Source organism: Talpa occidentalis, unplaced genomic scaffold, assembly GCF_014898055.3.
Source record: "Talpa occidentalis isolate TD23 unplaced genomic scaffold, MPIMG_talOcc4v2.1 talOcc4.4, whole genome shotgun sequence".
Lineage (NCBI taxonomy): Eukaryota > Metazoa > Chordata > Mammalia > Eulipotyphla > Talpidae > Talpa > Talpa occidentalis.
Window position 1 is genome coordinate 68,189,846 of NW_023604295.1, and position 21,441 is coordinate 68,211,286.

General features: G+C 33.2%; 1 long non-coding RNA gene across 4 annotated transcripts in view; it reads left to right on the plus strand.

Annotated features, from left to right (window-relative positions):
• Positions 1–21,441, plus strand: part of LOC119257612 (uncharacterized) — a 246,451-nt gene that overhangs the window by 77,361 nt on the left and 147,649 nt on the right. For all 4 annotated transcript variants that reach the window (XR_008553905.1, XR_008553906.1, XR_008553907.1 and 1 more), the window contains one exon: positions 7,209–7,310. This is a non-coding gene — a long non-coding RNA (uncharacterized LOC119257612). The remainder of the gene's footprint in view (positions 1–7,208; positions 7,311–21,441) is intronic.

A 21,441-nucleotide genomic window follows, 5' to 3' on the forward strand; every position in this document is an offset into this window, starting at 1 on the left:
TTCCAGCCTTTGGGACAACAGAAAATAAATTTCTGTTGTTTATGGCATATTTTTCTGTCAGTTAAGATGCCTGCTCACTCACTTTCTGAACAGAAAGCTGGAAGTCATTTTTCATTCTGTCCTAGTTTCCATATCATATTTAAACTATATCATATTTAAACCAACCAACCATAATAATATTCTTTGACTATTTTCCTGTTATTCCCCTGATAACTTTCCAATGGTTTCTCCTGCTAATACTGCAGTGCAAGCTACTCATTTTAACCCATGTTTACTGCTCCAACTTTTCCCTTACCAACTTCTCATGGTTCTCACATACCAGTCATACTAACCTGTTTTGCACATCACACTGCCCACTCCTGTCTGTGAATTTTGAACTTGTTCTTTGTTTCTGGCAGATTCTTCTTCTTTTTAAAAGAAAAAAAATTATTTATGCATACAAGAGCTGGGGTACAGTCCAGAGATGCAGAGGGTGAGAGGATTCACCAGAGACAGAGCAGGGAACAGAACAGGCAGATCGACAGAAATACACTGCTGAGGGGAGAAGCTGGTGAGGCAGGAGAGGTCTGCTGTGCCATGTGGATTGCTCCTTAGCTGGCTCTTGCCAAGGGGGATCAAATTCGTGCTGCTGAGGCTGCGGATTGCTTCATACTGCAGTGCTTAATCCCTTGTGCCACCAGGGAGTCCCCAGATTTTTTAATAGCTTCCTGTGCCTGTCTCTTCTTCTCATTCATATCTTAACCTAAAGTTCTGCTTCCCAAAGTCTGACCATCCCAGCTGTATTGTCTCCTGTACCATCTTGTCACATTCTATACTTAAAATTTTCTTCTGGGACTGCATCTCTGTCAGAATGAGTATTACTTTTTGTTTGCTTGCATGTATTTCTGTCTCCCTAAACAAAATGTATCCAACAAGGTATGCATATTATTATTTCTTTTGCTGTTTCCCCAATGTGAACAGAAATACCTTGCTATAAATGATTCAAGGAGGTACTTTACATAACTTGCCAAGATATCTTAATACATTTAATTATATAACACAATGCAAAGAAATATATTGATCAAATATGTGTATGTTATTCAGTACAAAATCTTAATTCAAACCAAATGTATGAATTAGATAAAAAACAACATCCTGAATAAACAATAATAAGGTCATTCTGGGATTTCCCCTTAAAGTATATTTGTAAAGTTTCCAACTAATATAGATATCTCAGATATTTTCTGAATATATTTATATAATACAGCAAAATATGTTTACAAACACAAATTTGGCAAATTTTTTAAAAGGTAGAAATTATATCCATTAATAGCCCCTTCTCCCCCCCACACATACAGATTGAGAAAATAGTCACGATTCAGTTTTTGTTAATTTATCTACTCATGAAGTTACTTCAGAAGAATATATTAGGTAGTGACTGTATATTAGGTAATGGTTATTTAATGAACATATATTCCATAAACATGTAAGAGTGTCAGGGATGAAACCAGTATATTTAGTCCCTATAAAGTCAGCTCAGTATCTATACTTTTATTTTTTGTTGTAACATTGGTTGGTTTGCATTATTTGTATTTTGGAAGTATAGGGTCTCCCCCTTCTGGTGCTGTCACCATGTGCCCCCACCAAAGTGTCCATTGTCCACCCCCAGATCCCATTGTGCTCCCTCCCCTTGTTGCACTTGCCTCTCCTTGTCCCCACCCCGTGTCTCAGTTCAGTGCTTTCAAGGACTAGTTTTTGAGTTTGGCTTTAACTGTGGTTTCTCATACTTTTAAAAATAGCTTTTGGTAACCATCAGAGTCATTTGAGAAAAAATAGGGTTTGGAAACTTAAGGGAAGGTGGTGGTTTATTGACAACTGAGACATTCCCCTGCTCACTGTCTCATTTCTTTTCATTATACACCCCCTTCTTAATCTTATACACCCCTTTCTTAATTTTCCTTTAATCTATTTATGATTTTTCCATTATTTAATATCAATCCTCTTTTTCTTTTTTAAGAGACTTTCTAAGAGTGATCCTCCAGCCTATGTTTATCTGAGTTTTTTTTTTTTAATTGCTGCAATATTATTACTCCATCAGCTACTAAAACATTAGGAATGAATGAAGTCTTAGTTTGAATGAAGCCTCTTCCTACCAAGTCAGGAGGAAGTAATAGACATCACTAAGTTGCAAAATGTTAGTAGATTCCTTTTTTCTAAATTTACCCTAGAAGTAGTTAATTTACTGATAGAAATTTGAATAAAGTTGCAAGGAATCATGTGATGGGAATTAAAAAAAATAGCTTTCTGTATTGTGGCTATTGTACCTGGGTGAATAATAAAAACTAACTTGAAATTACAAGTTTGTAATTTCATAAATGCTACAGAAAAAAACTACAAAGAAAAAATGTTAGTGAAACACAACTCCCTATGTGTTTGTGTTTCTAACTTGCTTTTCCACACTCATTTTTCATTCAGTTCTTTTCATTTGTCTGTTTCAGGAAAGTGAAGGATATAGGTGGAAGAGAATTAAAAATTTAAACTTCCTATTTAAAAATTTAAAAAAAATTAAAAATACAACTCTCCATTATATGCCAATGCTTGAGTATTTCTCATTTTTCAAATTATGTCACTAAATTGATATCCTTTTTGATAAATAGTTTAAGCAGGCTTTCAAAAATCAGTAAAGTTTGCATGTTGTATTTTTCCCAATAAATGCATTTTAAACACTACTTGTCTTACTGAAATTCATAACACCTAAATGTTAAATTGTTGATGAAGAACAGATTTCATGTTAAGAAATGATGCCTTCTTGTCCTCAAGGAAATAAATCTAGGTATAGAGAAACACATGAAAATAAGTGATTTAAATGCAGTGGAAAGATAGCCAGGTATATTGGACAGTATGGAATCATGTAGGAGGAAGTTCCCAGTAATTGAAATGCTGTGAGAAAAAGGGAGGAAGTGATTCCTCAGCTGAATCTTAAAAGATGACTTGATGTTAGAAAGGCAGAGGAAGAATGATTCTATGAAGGAGACCAAGGTGAGAAGCAAAATATACAACAAAAAGATAGAGGAGGAAATGCAGTAGGAATCTGATTAAGTAGTACCTTGTCGTCTTCACTTCCTGGTTTATTGATCATCTCCATTCCTCTGGTTCATTTATTCACCAAACAAATATTTCAGTAGTTCTTATGTGCCCTGCAGGATGTTTCATAGTAAAGAGCTTGAACTTTGGACTCTAAGTGAGAATAATAGAATTTATGATGGATTGTGCTTTAGGATATGTTACTTGGCATTTCTGTGTAGGGAAAAATTGAAAGATAAAACTGTGTGCAGTTAGGGAAGTTGTAATAGTCCATGAATAATTGATGGTGGTCTGCATTAGTTTAGTGGTTACACTGTTGAGAGAATGAGACAGATTTAAGAAATATTTAAGGGAAACATTAGTCCATTTCTCTTTTCCTTTTCACTATGTTGCCTTTATTCTGGTCTCAGAATGTGCTTCACTCTCTGAAGGAGATTATCTCTGACACTTTGAGAGAACTTCTAACTCTATGTGTGTTAGATATTGCCCATCAAAAGAACAAAGACAAAAATTTCCACTCTGACCCAGCCATTGTTCTTTAGTCTGATCTCCCCACAACAGATATCTTATGAATAAACAAGAGAAGAGATATCTGAATATTTTGCATCTGCACAGTTGAATGAGGACCAACTATGGACTATTTAATCTATCCCCAGCCCTTCAGCTGAATTTCAGTTAAATAATCGAAGATAACCTGGACTTATATTTGCAATTAGCAAGACAGAAAATTAGCAAGACAAAAACAGTGTTAAAATAGCAGTTTTATTTATTGGTCCTCCCTGGGGTTATAAGGGAGTAAGTCTCAGCACTATGAAGCTCTCTGCAGCCACTGCAGCTGAGTTCAATCCCCAGCCAGGGAGCTACCCAAATGGCACAAACAGACCTCTTCTGTCTTCCTGCTCCTCCCTTCAACAGTGTATTTCAGTCAATCCACCTGTTCTGCTCTCCACTCTGTCTCTGGTGAATCCTCTCACCCCCCACACCCCGCCACACCTCTGGCCTACACTCCAGCTCTTGTATGCATATGTAAGTAAAATAAATCTTTAAAAATTTTTAAAAATCAATCTTAAAAAAAAAGAGAGATTTATTAGCATATTTGTAATATTGATATACGTCATCTTGGATTTTTTTCCCAGTAAAATATTTCTAATATATGAGAACTGACCAAACTATTACAATGGTTAGATTAATTTCTTATTAATAAATTATTTTAATTCAGTTCCAAATAAGGTTATATTCATAAAATCAAAGGCCTTAACTATATTTATGCATCTAAGAACTGGGCTGTGGGCCAGAGGTGAGAGGATTCATGTGAGAGGATTCACCTGAGACAGAGTGGAGAGCAGAGCAGGCCAACTGACTGAAATACACTGCTGAGGGGAGCAATTACACTGCTGAGGGGAGCAGCAAGAGAGACAGGAGAGGTCTGGTGCACCATGTGGGTTAGCTCCCTGGCTGGGGATTGAACTCGTGCCACAGTGGCTGGTGATAGCTTGATATCACTGTGTCTTTAAGACCTGGACCACCAGGGAGGCCCAGATCTTGACTATTTTATCTGAAAATATAATACTACTCTTACATATATAAATACATTTGAATTGCTAATGAATATTTCTAATTACACTTTGAAGAACTGAACATGTTAGGAAAATTCAAGTTGTGTGTAATGGATAAGTTAGATCATTTTTTATCTTCTATTCTCATAACTGAGTGTCACTTATCAATTTGTTTTTATTTGAGAATATTAAGGAAAAATTATATTTAAATCTAATATTTCTTTAAAGGACATCAGGTATGCACCTAGAACATCTAGAATGTCTCTAATATATCTACACAGAATTTAAGTTAGATATTTTTGAAGCGTTTTCAGTTGTATAAAATGAAAACTAAAATTTCAATATTTGAATATTACAACAAAATCTGTGATGAATGTTTTCAACAATTATAAGCTAAATGTTTCTCTTCTAGAAGTACATTTCGTTGCATGATGGAGATTGCAGCTTAACCTTTGAAACAATAGAATAATTATAGCTTTATTTATCAATTATAAACATATTAAAGTGAAATTACTTTATCCTCAAAATAAGAAATTGATTAAAATAGATTATTTCAAAAAGTAATAGCAAAGATGGAGTGAACTCTGGGTCATATGTGGGATGGGACTGCTTTTAATATCTTAATGCTTAAAAATTAAACAGTAATAAACATTTTTACACTAGAGTCAAACTGAATTTGAATTACAGATATATATCATTTTAGTTCACATACTTCCAGAGAGACAGGTGTTCATTTATATATACATCAAGATATCTATAGCTTATCTGTAAACTTTTAGAGTTCCAGGAAAATTTAACTGTTAAAATGAATAGGCAAAAGTTTTGTTCTTCATTGATGCTTGTGTAATGCATAATTTTTTCAAGAATATTCACTTGATTTTTGTGCTCCGCCCTGCTAAAAGGCAATGCGTGTATACCTGACTCTCTGCGGGTAGAGTAGAGACCTGGAGTATAACAACAGACCCGTCTTACATATCAGTATGTCTAAATTCCCTCCAATATCTAGAGCATTATTTGCATATACCTGACTATATTATCTTGTGTAAATATACCAAAATTGTTTTGTAAATTATATAGAACTATATAAATGTAAGCTGTTATTAACATGTAAATCATATTTTACATGAATTATTTTTATCAAATAATCACTTAAAAATTGAAGTATTTCTACTCATTAAACAGGTGCTTAAAGAAATTTCTACTTAAAGACATCAAAACAGTCTTTAACAATGAAATGATATGCATCTCACCCAAAAGAGACCATTTTCAGACTATTTAATACATGTCAATAAAATTGGTCCATAAATTTTTGTTAACTGTTCAGTAGCATATCAATATATAATAATTTAATGAATTTCAGTTTTCAGGATTTTATAGGAACTGAATTTTATTCCTATTTTCATCTCTTTATAAAATACCAATGTAATGCCAATATCACAAAATCTATTTTACATAAGTACATTCTTAATAATTAAAGGCATTCAACAATCATAAACTTTCAGAATATAACCAATTTCATCTATGCAATAAGTAGGAATAGGATCTCTTTGGAATTTTTTCTGTGTGGAATTCTACTGATAATACATTTCAGAATACTGTAATATAAAAATGAACAGAGGGAAAATTTTCATCATCATCTCTTGAGCATTGTACAATGCAAATTTTATCACTTTTTTCTCAGGCAAAACACAAACCTCTCACCTATTAAACATGATAAATTAACATAAAAGATACACTAGACTCCAAAGACAAAATGGAAGAGATAATATTACTCATTGGGAAGTCCAAACACAATGGAAGAACTCGAATTATGTTTTACTGTTATTCCTCTGTAACAAAAGAACAATGAAAGACATTGCAAATTCATCATGAATATTCTCTTTATTTGTGCTTTCTTTCTGAGAAAATGTATTCTTTGTTATATTGAATAAATGTATTTTCTCCCAATGGTAAAAAATAATATATTGGATGCATTTTCTATTAATATTTAATACAAATTTGAAAGTTATTTCATTCAGAAAAATGTTCCAAAATTTAAAAAAAAAAACTGAAAAAAACAGCATCTAAATTACAAAATAAATGGCAGGAATGATATCTACAAAATAAGTGTTTTTTTTTTTCACAATGCCAAACGAAGGGAAATAGTTTGGTTCTACAGGTATAACTGTGGTCTTGAGGGGAAAATATATTCTTCATATGGGAAGAAATGCAGTACAATGAGTCTGAAATTTGTATAATTGAAAATTTCAGCAAGGTATGTGCTATAATCATCCCATCTCAAATGATTTCTGAGCATGAGGCAATCATATTTCTACTTTAAGCAGAATACATACAAGATGAAACTCAATTTAGAATACAAAATATGCTAGATAAAATCCCAAAACATCCTTAAAAAATACATGCTATAAAGGAAATATGGAAATTATAACTGAGTTGCCTTAGTAGAGCATCTACTGACCCAGGGCCTAAGGTGGCCTGAAACTTTACTTACCTAGCTATGCACCATAAATGGGCAAAGCCTAGAGAGTAGGTTTTATCAGTAAATGCTTCATAAACTTGCAAATGTGGAAAAGATTTGCTGTCTTGTAGGTAAAACTCAGAAGATCCTAAAATGCAGAAGGAGATATTTGGACACTTCTTTGCCTAAGATAAGATCTGTCATGGAATTTCCTAAACACAGTCTGCTGTCAAGTAAGTTTGCCGTCAGAATTTACTATGGAGTGCTCAAATTATAAGCTAAAGATTCAGATTAATAAAGTGGTCCTAGGTCCTTTTCCCTTTTCACTTGAAAGCAGCAGCAAAAACAGTTTAAAAAACACTTTAAAATTTTTGAAGGAAATCTAAGATTCCTTTTTATAAATAGAAGATTGACAGAAATCTTAAGTTAAGGAGACAAAATAATAGACAGCCTGCGTGATAGTCTACTGAAACAAGTATTTCATAGTTGGACTTATCAGATGCATACTATAAAAGTAATGTATATGATATGCTTAGAGAAGCAAATGGAAGTATGAGTAAGCAAAAAGACTTGGTAGATTTGAAAAAGTAATTGTATACATGATTATAAATTTATATGTGTATTAAATATAATATCAATGTAAACATATATATATATATATATAATATAGAGATACCCACATACCCAGATATATATGTGCAGTCATATCATTACTTAATGGTGAAGCCATGTTCTGAGAAATTTACCTTTAGGGAATTTAGTGATTGTGAGAAATGCTGTAGAAATAACAGTAAATTCAACATCACTGTCAGGTTCAGCCCTTTCTTTCAACATCGCAAACTTTGTGCTTTGGTTGTGATTATTATGGTGTAGAGAGGAAGGCTCCCCTTTGTCTGGTCTTCAATTCTAGTCATTAGAAATTTCTCCTTATCTCTAATAGTGATTCTTAAATTTTTGTTACAAGCTCTTCTCACATAATTGTTGTAGGATTCTCTCAATACTTTGTCAGTCTCATCACTTCTTCTCTCAATACTTTGTCAGTCTCATCACTTCCAATGAAGTAGATTCTTTAACAGCTTCTGTCTCCTTATTCTTCTTATCCAAGGTCTCAGCTATAGTGGAATGGGACAGACCTGACAGGCGAGCAATAAACATCATCAGTTTTCCACTTTAGTTCTCCTTAAGTACTTTTAATTTCATTCTCTGTTCAGTTACTAAATGTAGTCTGTCACTGACACATTGGTGGTGAATTTTGTCCATTTAGGGTCATGATAAGGAAAGCAATATGAGATTAAACCAAGCACAAGGGAAAATGATGCTATCAAGAGGTACAGCAAACACGAGGTAGATGAGATGGCTGAAGCTACTGCCAGCAGAAAACACTGTGATGTTGTAATGGCTATGATGTCACTAGGCAATAGAAAGCTGAGGACTCCTTAGTATATGTGGTACATCATTGACTAAAATGTCATTCAATAGTTCATTACTGTATACTAGAATGTAAATTTCAGTTGAACTCTCTGTTTCTGATATTGATGAACTAAATTATCAGAAATAACCTCATAACTATGACTCCTACAGATAACATTAACAAAATATTTCATCAAGGTGATTGAAAATTTGATAAGATCATTAAAAATGCTAGGTAAAGTCGAAATTCAAAATTCAGAGAAATAAGTATGCAAGAAAATTTCTTTATCTAAGAATAATTCATGAGACTGGTAAATTTGAGAATAGTCATAGGGGAGTAAAGCAAAGCCCGTGAATTATAGGGTATGGAAATTCTTTGAAGAGTCAGTCTGTTCTCAGTGCTCGTGTCCACTGGAAGTTGACCAACCTTCCTGAGGAACTGACTAATGTAATGCACCTGAATCTTCTGAAAGATCTCACACCTTAAGTTTAAATGAAGGTTGTTTTATACTCTCAGTGACTACAGTCAATGAGCAGACATAGAGAGCTTTTTTTTTCAAGATTTATTTATTTATACAAGCACTGGGGTACAGGCCTGAGGTGTGGTTGGGTGAGAGAGTTTACCAGAGACAGAGCAGGGAGCAGAACAGGCAGAAGGACCAAAGTACACTGCTGAGGAGAGCAGCAGGCGCGACAGGAGACGTCTGCCACACTATGTGGGGCTCTCCCTGGCTGGGAATTGAACCGGTACTGCAGAGGCAGCAGACAGCTTCACAGTGCTGCACTCAACCTGCTGCACCACTGAGGAGGCCCCCATGTGTGGGGGCCTTTTTCTTTAGGCTTCAAAATATACTTTCAAACATTTGTGGGTTTTTTTGTTTTTGTTTTTCAATGATGTGCACACAAGAGAGGAAGTAGCGAAATAAGATATGTAAAAGGTGAGGATTTTCAAAACAAAGTCATTAAACTATAGAACCAAGGGGAACAATTTATTATTTTTAAAAATGAAAATTAAATCCACAAATATACACATGATAATATGATTGTTGTAAGCAAAATGCAATGACAGATTCTTCAAATGAAAGGGCAGAAATGGAGGGAAGAAAGATCAGTATAAAAAGTGGGTGTATCGACCTCAGAACACAGACCATGCTTTGAGTAGTAATTGAACTCTATATAAAAAATATTAAAAACATTACAGTTTTATTTAATAAGTTGTTTAACAAGACATAGTTATAAAGTCAATGATCATAGGTCAATTGAATTTCTTTTTCTAGAAGACTTTTGGAAATAATTTAAAAAATATTTCTTTACAATAAAATTTTTAAAATACATATTATTTTGAAAAAAAATCCAATAAAAGGTAAAGGATCTATATTATAATAAATGAAAGCTTTATAGAAATAATTTCACATTGGAAAATCAGTATTGTAAAGATATCTGAATTCTATACTTTGATGCAGAGATTCAGTTCAGTGTCAATAAAATTATAACCAGATATTTCATGGGAATTGACAGACTGATTATAAAGAGCCAAATATTCATAAGAGCAAAGATCCAAGTACAAGCAAAATTTTCCCATGAAAGAATTCCTTGGAGAGAGAGGATATGTTATAAATTACTTGATTTATAACAAATATTTGAATAAAACTCTATGGTATCTGCTCATATACAAATAAATGGACAAATTATTTATGAAAATATAGCAGAAATATCATCTTAGATCATAAAGAAGATGGGCTATTCTAATAATACTGACTTATATTAAAGCTGCCTTCTATTAGCTATCAGTCTTAGTTTTGGTTTTTTTTTTTTTTTTTGGCTGTTTTTAAGGTTTCCCTCCTTTGATTTTCAGCAAAACTATTATTTTGGAGTTTGCTTTGTTGTGATTTGCTTTACATTTATCTAATTTTGGATTCATTGTGCTGTTGTCATGTCTCTCAGTAAATTTTTATGTCAGTTATTACATTTTCAAGTGTGGTATATAGTTACTTTTCTCTCTCTCCTCTGAGATTAATTACAAGCATGATACACCTTTTACTGTTTACTCCATGTCATTTGTATACTTTTGGTATAATCTTTCCTTTCCTTTTTCCAGTCATTTCATTGCTCTTTTGTACTACATAGTTTCTTTTTTTCCAATTTTGACTAACAGTTTCATCCCTAAAGTTCTTAATTTCTGTTATTTATTATTTTCAGCTTTAGAATTTTTATTTATTTTTTCAAAGATAAAGACCTCTGCCAACATTGTTAAACTATTCTTGCATTTTTCTTTAACATACTAAGCATGGCTTGATTTTTTAATATGCAGATGATGCCTTCCTCATCTATATTTCCTGAATGTTTCTCTAATATCAAATTGTCTTTCTTGCTCTATGTGCATGGTGATTTCAATTAAGTACTATATGTTATAGATTAAAAAGTAGAGATAATTTCATATCTTTTTTATTTATTTAAATTTTATTTTTATATTCTCCATACAATTACAACCCCCTTATTTTGACCCCAAGCCCTCCTTTCCCCGCCCCCCACCCCCCACAGAGTGTCTCTGGTTCATAGTTGTTTGTTGATTTTGATATTTTCTTTCTTATAGTTATTCATTTTCCTGGTCCCTTATTTAAGTTTTCTAGATTCCTGCTATGAGTGAGACCATCCGGTATTTTTCTTTTTCTTTCTGGCTTATTTTTCTAATTTCATCTCTTAAAGCACTTGAGTTCTTTACAAAGCATTTATAATTTATATTTTATTCTGCCAGATGGATAAGGCCAATGGCAATACTCAGTCTAATCCAATCTGGTTTTTGATGTACTTTGAAGTTATGCTTCAGTGTTAGCAAGAGTTTGTTTCCAGTCAACCTGCACACTTAAGGTCCAGCACTTTCCTTTTCCTTCTTCGTGCCTGCTGGGTTCATCATTGGTCCCGCTCTTTGATTGATCCTGAACTTCAGGATTAGTTTCTTTTAAAATTCTTGTGACTCTCTCCAAAATTCCTTTTCAGTTTTAAGCCTGATAGGACAACATAGCTTTAAATGTTTAAAGGCTTTTTTTTTTTTTTCCCTCTCAGATCCTGACTCTACCTCCTTATTTTCTTAGTAGCTGGGTATCTTACAACATATATTTTCAATATATATTTTTCCACTTATTCTGAACACTATGTGGGTTTGCTCAAGTTACTGAATTCATTGTTTTAAGAAAGGAAAATCTGGTAACTCTTCTTTGGAAATGAAAATAGACAGTAATGCCATTTTACAACAGTCTGTTTTCTACTATCTTTTAAGGTCATAAATATAAGTAGGCTTAAAGTTCTCCATATTTTTACTATAGGTTTGTTTGTTTTTATGGCCACCTGAGCATCCAAACCCTATTATAGCTAATAGAAATTGATGATTCAGTTAAAATATATATGGACAAGTTCTGCTAACTTTAACCATTGACATTGCTGCCCAGGTCTACTTATTGGTTTCAACAGAAAAAAATGTGTGCTCCAACATCTTCTGCTGACCTCTTCATTTTCTTAAAAACCAATTTACTTGCAGATAGGGACAGAAAAGCAGGGAGTGCATACTGGTGAGAATTATGAAACAAAGATTAATGAACGGTGCTTGTCAAAGATTTGCTGAAGTCAAGTATTTTGCACAAGCTGCCTGATACAGCAGTCATGCATTCATTGAGTCTACAGAGTTTAGGACATAAAAATGGAATCATGCCAGATGCGTGAGCTAAAGAAATGTGAGTGCTTGAATGGTAGCTGTGCATCCCACGTACTTCACCTTAATAAAGCCTGGCAAGTCACCCTTCTTAGACTTTATTTTTCCCTCTGTCAGCTGAATATGGGTAACATTTCTAAAAGATAAAGAATAGGAGTGGTATGCAAAACACTTCTGCCTTTAATTTACTCTGAACTCTCTGCTTGACTTTCCAAGCATACTTGCCATGGTGCCAACAAATGATTTAAGAGAAATTAATCTGTGTTTAAAACACTAACAATAGTTAAAATTAAATTGGCAATAAAAACTGTAGTTACAATTCACAGCATCGGCATAACCGACTTCTAGTGTTTGTTGATACCAGATGAATCATTTTGTGAACAATTGGGAAAAAAGATTTTAAGTTTTCATTGTATCAGGCTCTTTTCTTTTACATATATAAAGAGAGAATTGTATCTTAATCACCTTCTAACTAAAATATTAATGGCTTAGTTTAGGTGTCAAGCCTTCATATATATAGGTAATAAATGATTAATGTTCTAGACTTAAAAGACTAATAACCCATCCTATGATATAATTTCCCTTAATTGGTCAAAATAAATAGAAAGAATTCTGGGCAGTAACAAAAATCTTGTTCCTATAGTAGAACTGACAGATTTCAAGATAAATCCTGTTCTTCATCTAAGAATCATCTCTGCTTTAGGGGTTTCTCCATTTCAAAATATTTACTTATTAGGTGAAGAAATGTTAAATTTCTGTTTTAGAATTTCATTTAAATTATTCTTAACTAAAACTATATAGCCCATCATTTTGATGATAAATTGATATTTTCTTTGTTTTAACATCATATTTACTAGACATTAAACATTTCAAGCTAAATATAAATCAAATTAGAAGTGTTTGATAAGACAAGCATAAAATTTTAACTGTACCTGAGAAAATTTTAAAACACTATTTTACATAATTCCAGTATTAAATTTTTATTTTTGTCAGAGGTTGATGTGATGACAAATTCAGTGACGTTCGAAAACAAACTGTAAAATGTAAACATAGGAAAATGTAGTAGCTATTTGTGAGTTATGACTACCAAAGGACTAGATGCTTAATAGTGTTGTGCAAGAAGTTTTCTAGAAGTAGTTTTTCTTCATAATAAGAAAAACCTTTTACCATGAAGAAATAACTATCTCAATAATGGTGATAATTCAATAAAATAATTCACTCCTTCCTTTTTCTAAAACACCCTTAACAGCTTCCTTCAGCAATAGAAACTTTACCTGTAGAAGAGAATGCAGTCCTCATCATCCAGAGGGTGATAATAACATATTAGTAGGTGAATAAGTTAAAAAGGCTAGTGATCATGAACATATTTAAGTAGTTTCTTTACTACAGAACTTTTGAAAGAATGCATTGAGTACATGAACATCAATTCTGAAGTTTCCAAGAGAGTATATAAAACATGAACAATATTTAATATGTTTTATGACATTTCTAAGATGGCCCCGAAGATTTCTAAGATGGCCCCGAAGGTCCCACTACACTGGAGTACACACCAGTTCAACCTATTATCACATTGAATACTAACCGGAGTTCAACTGTGAAAGGCTCATGCGGTTTTAATTGTTTCCAAATCTGTTTCTTTTCAGGTTAGGGAGATTGCCCAGGGTGGCTGACCTAGTCAGATGAAACCTTTCAGTGCAGAGAAGAGAAAAGGAAAAGGAAATCAGAGGGGTTATAACCCATCCTGTGATACTGTGTATCATTTTTGGTTTGAAGATAGAGGTGGCCACATGGCAAGCAATGCAGGTGACCTCCAGAACCTGAGAGAGGCCCTTGGCAGCCAGCAGGTAATCAGGGACCATAGTCTTTAAACTGCAAAAAACTAACCCTAGCAACACGATTTATTTTTGGAAGCAGATTTTTCCTTCAGGGTTTTCAGATGAGAACTCAGAGTGACAAATGCATTTATTCAAATCTGATGATAAATACCCTGAGCAGAGAACTCAAACATACATGCACACATGCGGAACTTCTGACCTACATCCAGGCATGCCAGGAAGTGTAGTCAAGCAATCCTTCAAGAAGAAGAATCAATGTGGCCGTAAGATATTTTCTTTTTTTTTTAAGTTTTCTTTTTTTTTTTAAGATTTATTTATTTATTTATTTATATAAGCACTGGGTACAGTCAGAAGCGCGGGAGGGTGAGAGAATTCACAGAGCCAGAGCGGGGAGCAGAACAGGCAGAAGGACCGAAGTACACTGCTGAGGGGAGCAGCGGGCGGCAGGAGAGGTCTGCGCGCCATGTGGGACCCTCCTCTGGTGGCCGGGGAGCAGCCGGGGATCGAACCAGCAATGCAGAGGCTGTGGGCAGCTTCCCAACTCAGCGCTCAACCGCTGCGCCACCGGGGAGGCCCCGTCCATAAGATATTTTCTATCTCTGTATAACTCTCCTGTGTCCAAGCCCTTATTGAGTTGTTAATTCCTTCTCTCAAATTGTTATTTCTATAATTTTTCCTCAAGAATTGCTGATCTTAGCATTCAAAAAAGATAAACACATGCAATTTGCAGCAACATGGATGGTGCTGGAAGGGATCATGCTCAGCGAAATAAGCCAAAAAGAAAAAGAAAAATACCGGATGGTCTCACTATAGCAGGAATCTAGAAAACTTAAATAAGGGACCAGGAAAATGAATAACTATAAGAAAGTGAAAATCAAAATCAACAAAAACCTATGAACCAGAGACACTCTATGGGGGGGTAGGGGGCAGGAGGGGAGGGATTGGGATCAAAATAAGGGGGTTGCAATTATATGGGGAATATAAAAATAGAATTTATTATAAAAAAAAGAATTGCTAATCTTTATCTGTTAATTACATATACTTCAATAAAAAAATTAAAGAAAGAATTACAGATGCATGTTACCTAAAACATTCTTAGAGAATCTATATTTAATCTCCTATTTCTAAAATGATTCCAAGAAGAACATGTACAGATAATGTAACCACTTGCTTGTTGACATCATTTTTTAAAAAACCTTATCAGTAGTACATAAGGATGAATTTCTCTGTAACAATTTCTTCCATTTATTAATTTAAATCTAAAATCAAGATTATATTTAATAAACTAGACCATAGAGTCCAGACTACTTGAAAGAATATCAGCATATTCTACCATGACCATATACTTAAATAAAGTACATTTTAAGGAAATGGGAGGTATTGAGGACCCTCTGATTACCTGGATCCAACCCATAAATCCACTGGTGATCTTGATGACTCTTGATGACTTCCTTCATCGTGCTGTTAAATGTATCTCAGATCTGTCTCTAAAAAATCTGTTCTAACTTCATTCTTCTCACCGTTGCTGCCTGAGTTCAGACCCTTATATTTTTCACTTGAAATATCGTCATATGCTGCTTAATGATATCTATGTTAACTCTGGTGTTCCCACTAGCTCATACCACCTAAGCAAGGTGTGCAGTAGCTTGTTCCACTTAGGTTTGTGTAATTATACCATCATGTTCACATGACTGAATCGCCTACCAATACATTTCCAAGAACTTATCCCCAGAGTTAAGCAAGGCTTGGCAGATAACCTTCAATGCAGCCATTTCTATGCAACCACGATATCTAGTTTCATTTGATTTATCATGCTGTCCTGCCATCAGGCTTAAAAAGGCAATAAATCATCTACTTAGCAATATTAGAACTACTTTGACACCCTGGGCTTATAGAATAAAATGTAAACCCTTGACTTTACATAAAATGCAGGTCAAAGTTTGCAGCAAAGCCTGATAAACACTTTCTCTACTCTCCCACCAAATCTCTAACATGGTGGTTTATGAAAAACTTGACCATCCATGGGCACATTTGGCTCTTTCATAATCATACATGTTGGATGTTTGCCCCCAACTGCCTGGGACTTTTGCACTGTCCTCAATATTTTTTTCTATATGTTGAAGTCCTGATGTCATTGAAGACCCAGCTCTTCTTCCTAATGGAGTCTTCATTCTGACATTCTTTGAGATGCGGAGGAAACATGAATGTCTCTATCCCTTGTGCTCCCTTAGAACTATATATTTGTAAATTAAATTATTTTACATTAAAATTTGCTGGCTTGTGAGACTTCTGTTTTGTTATAAGTTAAATAAATTCGAGGTTCATTTCCATCCTTTTTTCCCCTATCTAAGATATTACTTTGTATAAAAAAGTATTATTTAAATAAATGAATACATCTGCTGAAAACAGATATATACAAAACTCAGGTTATATATACATTGTAGATTTTATGTTTGCTACAGTTTTATTAATTAAACTTATTTCTTTAGTTTGGTGTTATGTAGAGTAACCAACAGAAAAGAGCCAAATTTTGTGAATAAAAATTCATTCAGTCATATATTTTCTCACTATGGATGGAGTTTTGCCGTTGAAGTAAAATACTCCCTCCTCTCCCACAAATTGTGATTTGTGCCTCCTTAGTATGCCAATATAAGTGTAAGGTTTAAATATATGTTCTATATTCTTACCCTTGGAGACAGTAATTGAAAAAATCTATGGTGTTCTTTTGGGAAAATCTCCACAAAAGGTCAAAATAAACTGTGAAATTGATAAAATATGGGGATTTAGAATACATTTTTTTTCTAGAAAGTCCTTCAAGCTTTAGAAACTTTTGTAATTAGAAACTTTTTATAGCTTTTGCTATATATTTTATATAATACATTGGGAATTTTAGATTTCTCTGCCTTTGGAGCAGATATCATAGACTATCCTTATTCAATATTTGTAGAAAACAGCACAAAATTATTTCTGAAACTCATTCTTAGTGTCAGCATTCCTCAGCAAATTTTTAGAAGTATAACAGATGTTCCCACCATGTCCAAAACATATCTTACATTTACTTTATAGCTCTAGGAATTCACATAAGAAGAAGTTCACTGTAAAGATAAAAGGTAGTGTTTGATGGATTGAAAAAAAGGGGTAGATAACATCTTCTCTAGTTTCCAAACTCTTACATCTAAACCTTTTCATTGTAGAGCTAAGAAAAAAGTTAAGAAAAACAAAACAATGATGAGGTGAGATAAATAGTATGAGAATTTATGTAGTCTATTTAGAATGATTGTGTAACCTCAATATTAGAACAAAATCTTCTAAAACTGTTGTGTGCCCTCTTGACACATATTCCACTATGATTAAATATTTCAAGTTTTCATTCTTTATTGATTTAAAAGTTCTTTATTGATTTAAAAGCTATATTCACTTTAGCTTATTGAATGAATAATGAATTAAATGTCATTAGCCATTGTAAATATTAGTTTGCAATACTTTTTCCTTGCTTTTCTAAGTGACAGTGTATCTCTTTTTTGAGGGAAAAAATTAAAGCACTCAATTGTACAAATTGCAAATATGTTTCGAAATATATTTACATTAAATATTGTAAAATACACATTTCAGTAAAAGACCTATAGTGAAAGACTGCATTCTGGGAAGTGTTGTGACATCTGGACAGGGCCAATTTCTGGGAAGAAGCTAAGAAATCTGCATCCTATCATAATTTGTGGCAGGTTTCTATTGCCAATTTGCAAGCAACACTGAGCACATTATTAGCATCTCCGATGCAGGGATCTGATTTTGTCTGGGAAAGGGGGAAGAAGCAAATTCTAATCTCAGATCTGGGTTCACTCCAAATTCTCAGGAATCTCGTCAAAACAGTAGTCTACACTGTATAGTTTCAAAAAATTAAACATGTTAAGGTAAGCAAATAATTCTTTAGACACACATACACATATAATTGCCTTATTTAAACAGATTTTATATTCTTCTCTCTCAAATGAACTGTTATGAAATAGCTAAATTTCTCCAATATCCTCTAAATGGTAATCTAGTTTTTGACAAATTATTGTAACATAATAAGAAAGCTTTAAGTAAAACTTTTAAGAGAAGGTTACATTCAAAATTTTTAATGAAACAATGATTATCAATCATATATACTTCTTTTCAGTTCTTGGTTGTTGTGCACCACATTTTCATAAGAATAATTATATTACAGATGTTGGGTTCTTAGTAGCATTATATTGCATGCATTTTCCATGTTGCCATATACTAAATCATTACTTTGCCGTATCATAAGTTAATAACTTTTCAATTACATTTCACTTTGTCTTAATTTTCAAGTATCATAGAATCTTTCATAATTATTATTTTTTGGATTCCTAAAATGAAGTTGGAAGGAAAAATCATAAAATACTTATGAAAAGAGTAGATGCCAAAAATATGTTTGGTTTCAAGATATTTCTTTTATAAAGGAATTGAAAATTTATGAGTAATATGCCTGAGTCTTGATATATTAAATTAATTCTGATCATATTTATAATTATATAAACTAATATATTTTACATTATACTATAATCATTATCCTGAGCAATCAGTTGCAGAACTAACAAAGTATGTAGTATGTCCTCATTTAATATTGACTAGGACATTTTTCCCTAGCCAGTGTTACAACAAAGAAGCAATGAATGAAAAGAAGGTATTGGAGGATATTCTCTATATTCATTTGAAGAAAGAAAGTGATACAAAGTTACAAAGACCTTTCTACTAGCTTAGATGAGTTATTTAAACCTTCTGAAACTTTGTTGTCTCCTGGGTACATAAAGAACCACAAGGTTTACTTTGGACGTTTAATTTTTGTTTTGTTTTGAGGATAAAGGTTTTTTAATATATAATAAAGACTTACTGTGCTGCCTAATGTGTGATAGAGAATAAAGACATTAAATGGTGAGTGGGAACAAGTGAAAGACTTTATATACACAGTATCTTTATATATACAGTGCTACCTGCAGGGAATTTGTTCCTGGACCCTCTCAGATTAAAAAAAAAAAAAAATCAATGGATCCTCAAGTCCCTTATATATGTAAAGTGGTGCAGTATTTATATATAACCTATACACCTATACACACACCCCTGTATACTTTCACTTCCAGATTACTTATAGTACCTAATATAATATAAATAATTGTTAACTGTTTAACTGTGTTGCTCAGTACAGATGCAGCCAAACAGTGCAAACTACAAAGTACCTATTTTTGATCTGTGCTTGGCTGAATTTATAGATGGGGAACCAGAACATAGAGGACTGTATAGATAAACTATGAACCACTTTCATACAGATTTCAGCTAACTGATAAAAAAAATATTTCTATTCTCCCTCCCTCATTTCTAAAAAAATGTCTTTTTTTTTTTTTGCTTACAGTTTACCTTTTGGAAACTCATTAGTTTACCACTTAGAAATAACATGGATTAACATTTGATTTCAAATGTGGGTTAGTTTGCACTCTTATTTAAACATGCAGTTATGAAACTCAACAAAACAGAAACAGTGCTATTTTCATCTCCAAAATAATAAGACCACATATTGATCCCTAGTTTTTGAACCTCTTTATTATGAAATAATTGTAGATTCACAAAGTCAGTACAAAGAGTTACAATGTAGGCTTCACCTAGTTTCACTTCATTGGTTGCATTTTATAGTTCAAAACCAAGAAATTGATTTTATACCTAGATGTCATTTGTATAATCATTTATATACGTAAGTTGTTATAATCATCACCAGTCAAGGTATAGAACTCTCAGTTACCTCAAAGATTAACTTGGCGCTGTATAGCTGTACCTACCTTTTCCTAGTCTCCATATTTAATTCCTGACAACCACTACTCTGCTCTACATATTCATATTCTGTCATTTCTAAATGGAATTACACAGTTTACAGTCTGCAGTTGTTGATTTTTATTTAGCATAATGCCTCAGAGATTTTTTTCCAAGTTTCTGTATGTATTAATTATTCATTTTTATTCTTGTGTTGGATCCCATTGTATACATGTACTACAGTTTAGTCACTATTTGAGGTACATAGGGGTAGTTTCCAGTTTGGAGTTGTAACAAAGTTGTTACGAACAGTTGTATACATTTTTGTTTAGTCATAAGAATTTATGTCTGTGGGATATGTAGCCAGAAATATGATTTCTGAGTCATCTGGCAAATGTATGTTTCGTTTTTCCAGACAGACTGTTTGTATCACTTTACATTCCTATCAGCAAAGTATGAGTGATAGTTTTTTCCACATCCTTGTAAGCATTTGGCATTCTCTCTACTTTCATTTTAGCTGTTCTAAATACATATGTAGTTGTGCAGAATAGGTAGTATAGCACTCCTGGACTATGTACATGAAAGATTTATTTGTCAGATTGACTTTTGTCTAACATCTTGGAACTGTAATTAGTGAGGGTACCCATCATTCCTTGATAAAATTGCTTACTCTACATAAATTGTGCAAAAAAAATTGAACATTTGCTTCCCTTTTGGGAGTTTGAAATTTTGGTGCACTTGCAGTGGGTGGCTACATCACAAACTGCTAATCAAAACCATAGGCACTAAGTCTCTAAGGAACTTCCCAGATAAAAAACGTCATCTGTATTGTCCACCTCATTGCTAGAGGAAATCTGTCCTGTGTGACTATACTGGGAGAGGGCTATTGGAAGCTAGTCTATAACTTTCACTGGAATTCTCCCTATGCACTTTTTCCTTTTGCTTATATTGTTTTGTATTGTTTTGCTGCAATATATAGTATGTTTGAATATGACTACATGCTGAGTTTTATGAGTGTTCTTGGCAAATCAGCAGTCTGGTGTAGTCTTTTGAATCCCAACATGGTAATCATATCTCATGCTAGTCTGAATTTGGATTACCCTACCTATTGGCTATTGATGTTAAACAACTTTTCATATAATCATTTACCATTTGTCTGTGACTGTTGGTATTGTTGAGTTTCTTGCCTCTCCAGCACCAAGTCTTGGAAAAATGAGACAAAAAGAAAACCCAGTAATCCCATCACCACATTGTGCCTTGAGTCTCGAGGCTTCTAGATAATCTATCTTCTCTCCACATTTCACTCTTCCTGTTGGTGTTGCTTTTAAGTATCCATCAATTTTAGTTCTATCTAGTGGGAGTGATTATAAATGTACTTCCACTCCATCTTTCCAGAAATATAACTAGCAAATCTATTGGGTTTTGGTGAAGAGTGAATGAGATCAATTTTTATCAAGGGCCTAGAACAGTGCCTATTATTTAAGGACATTTAATAATTATTAGTACTCTACTCTGGCAACTGCATAAATATTCTGAATATTTATTAAAAGTCATTACATAAAACATAAAAAATCATTACATAAAAAATCGAGTTTCCTCAATGACATGATG